This window comes from Micrasema longulum, unplaced genomic scaffold (genome assembly GCF_059751315.1).
Source record: "Micrasema longulum isolate JH-2025_06_02 unplaced genomic scaffold, ASM5975131v1 h1tg000248l, whole genome shotgun sequence".
In the NCBI taxonomy this organism is placed as follows: domain Eukaryota; kingdom Metazoa; phylum Arthropoda; class Insecta; order Trichoptera; family Brachycentridae; genus Micrasema; species Micrasema longulum.
The window spans coordinates 962,042-966,809 of NW_028277453.1; the positions used below are offsets into that span (position 1 = coordinate 962,042).

Sequence of the window (4,768 nt, forward strand, 5' to 3'; positions counted from 1 at the left end):
TGGGGCAAAACTGAAACTTCGTTTTCATTATATTACAAGTACTAAGCTTAAAACTTTCTGTAACTAAAATACTATTAAATACTACCTTTTTCGTTAGCAACAATTTATATGAATAGGTACTAGTAAAAAATATAGAACCCCACCAATTTATAATGATTACTGACTAAACTAATCTCTTCAGAACGGAGAAAGAAAACATTATTTCTAGTCTAGGCAAATCTTGAGTGCCTTCTTGTGACGTTTAAAATTTTAAAGAGTTTTCTTCATCGCGCCTCGGATGGATCGAGCTTCCATTAAAAATCTTCTCGCGTTGTTTGAATAAACTTAATTAAAGGGAAAGCTCAGACAAACAAATCCACAGGGGTTGTGTTGTCTGTCAAGATTCCATTAGGAGGTCCGTGGGTCTCGGGTCGTGCTGTATCTTGCTTCGTGTTCTATGGTCGCCGCGTGGATACATTTTTCATCGTCAATTTCGCTCCCCGCCACTAGAAAACTTAAACACCAATTATAAATTGTCCATTGTCGAGAAAGGCAACTTAAGTATTTATTTCTACTAAAACTTTTACTGAATACTAATTTCTCGTTTTAAGTCACCGAGAGAAGGCCGTTTCTTTAAAATCTGCGATCATTGTGCTGTTGGCTTAAGAGCTATGTGGGTGTCTGATAAACTTTTACTTTTAAACTTGGGATTAATGTCTTCAAATAATTTACATAACTTCAACAAACCGAAATGGTTGCGCGTTGTTTACTTTAATTTCAGAATTAATGGATTTGCTTACCAACAAATACCTTCATGAGAGGTTCGTTTAGGGTTTACGAAGAAACATGGAGATTACGGGGTAAACATGACTCGATCGGTACTTCTGAAAAATGTGTATATTCACGTGAGTGTATTTTACATCCCTGTTTATCCCACCATACAAGTTAAAACACATTTTTAAAAATTAATGGGTTTCATGCGTTACTATTGTGAATATATCCGACGGTGGATATTACCTACAATATTCTTGTTTGGAAAGAGAGTGAAGATAATATTTGCATAGTACCCGGTATTTGCTCGAGTGTCTTTGTGACGGAGGATATTTGGGCCTTGGGCCATTTTGTATGCGAAAAATACTAAAAGATGTTGTGTAAACAGATAGTGCCATTTAGTGTGAGTACGATTTCGAGTAGGAGTCAATTTTCACTTCTGCACACACAATATGTGGCATGCCTGGGGGTTTGTCATTTAGATTTGTACAATATATTTGACTGAGATGACAAAAAGAAATATCTTGTTTTCGATAAACAAACATTTACATTTATTCCGCGTTGGAAAATTTCTCAAACCGCAAGTAAGATCTGGCTTCGGTTATAATTGCTTTTGTTTTCGGAAAATCGGAAGCGTTCGTGAATGTTCGTAGAAGCCGAACATAAAGCTCCCCTATGCAATTATGTTAATGGTATAAGATAACATTGAGCCTGTTAAGTGAGATATTGATTGAACCCTTGTATTTAGTTATCTCTAATACCCAAAACATATATACATATATATATACATAACTCCAAGCACTATCGGAATGATTGAGTTTATAGCCGAAGATATCTTTCCTGTAAAGATATACAGATAATTGCAAATACGGAACGGTATATTAGATGCGTAGAAAACATTCCAGCCCTAAAGCTCGCTAGGATGGAGGGTTTCCGTAATTGATATAAACGTGAAAGGGAACACGAAAAATCAAACCGTAGCGGAGTGTTCGGAATAAATAATCTGTTTAGTTTTACAAGGTAAGATAACCAGTTTAATTAAAATTAAATATCTTTTACAAAAGATACACCGTAATTCGCGTTAAATAATTTACGCTTTTAAGTGAAATTCACGGTTTTTATTTAATTCGGTAATTTTTGTGCGGTGGTAATTTCTGAAATATTCCAATACACCAGATAAAAGCTAACGGCGCAATATAAGAAAGTTTGCACGTAAAAGGTAATAAATTTACAAACTCCCAAATAACGTTACTTCTTACTTTCAAGGATCTAAAATTGTGTAAAGGCGCAGTTTTATTTATTTTTTACGAATATATGAAATATTTATGAACGTAAAATTACTATCTTTCAGTGATATCAAAGAAGCTGAAAAAATCGATTTATATTGAAATTTTTTACAAGTACCAATACGCATTTTTTTATAGGTAAGGGTTATCTTTGATTTTTCCAACACAGCATTTCTTTAAAACAGTTACATTTACTATTTTCTAGAGTAGTTTAAAAATACGCAAAATGGAACGCCATTTCTTTCAGATATTAAAAAAATAAGATGTTGGTAATTTTGAAATTCACAGTTTCATTGATTTATTTAGGAATAAAAACATAATATTATGTACCAGTATGTGATACTTTCATATTCACATACAAAACAAAACATTACTGGGCCAGTAATCCTCGAAAATTCCATCTCCAATCCGCAGTGTACGAATCGCAAGAATTACAAGTTTAAAAACAATTGAGCCCGGTACCTTATGCATAGTAGCCAAAAGCGCTATACATTACACCACGAGGCGGATAATAGCAGGCACCTTATTAAGAAGGATAATGAGGAAGTTCAGTACTACGGAAAATTTGTTATAAAAATGTTTTCTTTCACACGGTAAAAATTAGAGCATTAAATCTGTACCTCTGAGGCAGACGGATGCAAATCCAAACGTCAAATATTCAACCGGAGAATCTACTTTCTCTAAGTTACTTCTAATCATTTGTAGCATTTATCTCTATTTTCAGTATCTTAATACATTGGTTCTTTCATAATAAGACTAACATTTTTTTCAAAATCAATAGATATGATCATAAACTGGATACGAAAATTGAAATGTAATTTTATCAAATTCTGGATTTGCATCCGTCTGCCTTCGAGGTACAGAAAATATACGGCAGTTTCTTGAAAATGTACGAAAAAATATTAAAAAAATATTTTGATTAAAACTGATTACTTTGAACGACGTCACTAATTCATATGAATCAACCAATGATAAGAGAGTTTTGGAAAATTTCCGGTTTACTTACCGTCAACGGACCAATCGGCAGAACTGACCAAGAAGAAGCGGAAGAGAACTTGAAACGTCACAAATGGAGCAATTTCAGAAATACAAAATTTAAAAAAATCATAGCGCCTATAATACGATACACATTTTTTTTAAATGTCTTAGTTTAATAGTCTAGTAACAAATAAAAAAAACTACTGACCTTCCTCATTGTACGGTAATACCCATATGCAGAGACAAAACTTAAGGTGAGGAAAGTACATTCTAATTTCAAATGCAGAGAATAACCCGAAGGTGAAGACAATAGAATGTACTTTCCTCACCTTAAGGTTTGTCTCTGCATACGGGTATAAGTCTCTAAAATGTATGAAAAAAATAATGATGAGCTACTTTAAATGACGTCACGAGTTCTTCTAAATTAACCAATGATGGAATGTTGTGACAGATTCCAGTTTCCGGGAATCCAACCCACCAATCGGGACAGCTCACTGAAGAGAACTTGTGACGTTACGCGCGGAGTAATGAAAAAATACAAAACTTCAAAAAACCGTAGCGATGATAATACAATACTTATTTTCCCCCCTTAGTTTGATAGTCTTTAACAAATAAAAAAAGAATAAAAAAACACTGAACTTCCACATTTTTTGTTAAAAGATGGTAAAACATAATAAATAATTCGAACCGGGTTTTAGTCAAAGGTCCGAGGTTCAAATTCCACTCTACTATAACTTGATTTCCATTTTTCCAGCGCAAGTTATTTACGACTTTTAGGAAATGGTCTTAAATTGAAATATTTGAGTCAATAAAAAGAGCTCAAGTAGGTTTTGTACTTAAAAAAAATATTAAAAATTCACAAATTTTGACGGAGATCAATTTTAAAGGCTATGAAAAATCGGTTAAATTTTTTTAGTTTACAGTTCTAGTTTAAGGTTAGTTTAAGTTCAACTTTAGTTTGTCAGTAAATGATATGTATTAAACATTTGTTTATCATAAATATAGTGCTGAAAAATTGCCGAAGAACCCGGTGATATATATAACTCAACATGCCTACAAAAAACCGACATATCATATTGAACCATTTTTCAACAGTTTTCAATTATTTATAATCTTTATATATATAATTCCTCTGTACGTGTGATGTCATCGTACTCCTCCTAAACGGCTTAACTGATTAACGCGCGGTTTTCAGAGAAATATAGATCTTTACAATGTGCGTGTTCGTAGATATTAAAATCTTCAATCGAGTATGTAAAAAATAAGTTAGGAGCATAAATGTTTTATTCATCGATCTACCAGGGTTGCATTCGAGGAGAATGCATTTGCAAAAAAATGGAAAGATGTTGTTTTTTTGTGGATAAAAAAGTTTGTTTTTGAATATTTACAAAGAGCCTTTGTTTTTTGTGGATCTCAATCAGATTCTTTCCCTTAATTCCTTATAATTTCTACCCATTTATTTCTTTTTATTGGATTTTTTGTTACACTAAAATAATATTAAGTTCAATAAATTTTTAAAAATCGTATTGTAGGAATAATGTAGGATTAGTACACCCCTTTGTTGGTGAGACGACCGGAGTTTGACGTTTGCAAAAAGAATGCCATATTTGAAAAAATATTTATTTTATGTTTTGGAATTCAACCATAAACAAGTACCCAGGTACCTACTTGAATTCAAAATAAACAATTTTCAGTTTTGGAATTCAATCACAAACAAGTGCCTAGGTACCTACTTATCAATGAAAAGTGTTTTG

At 32.6% G+C, this 4,768-nt stretch overlaps 1 protein-coding gene across 1 annotated transcript in view; it reads right to left on the reverse strand.

Annotated features, from left to right (window-relative positions):
* Positions 1–4,768, reverse strand: part of Ms (neuropeptide receptor myosuppressin) — a 90,998-nt gene that overhangs the window by 14,350 nt on the left and 71,880 nt on the right. The window lies entirely within an intron of this gene.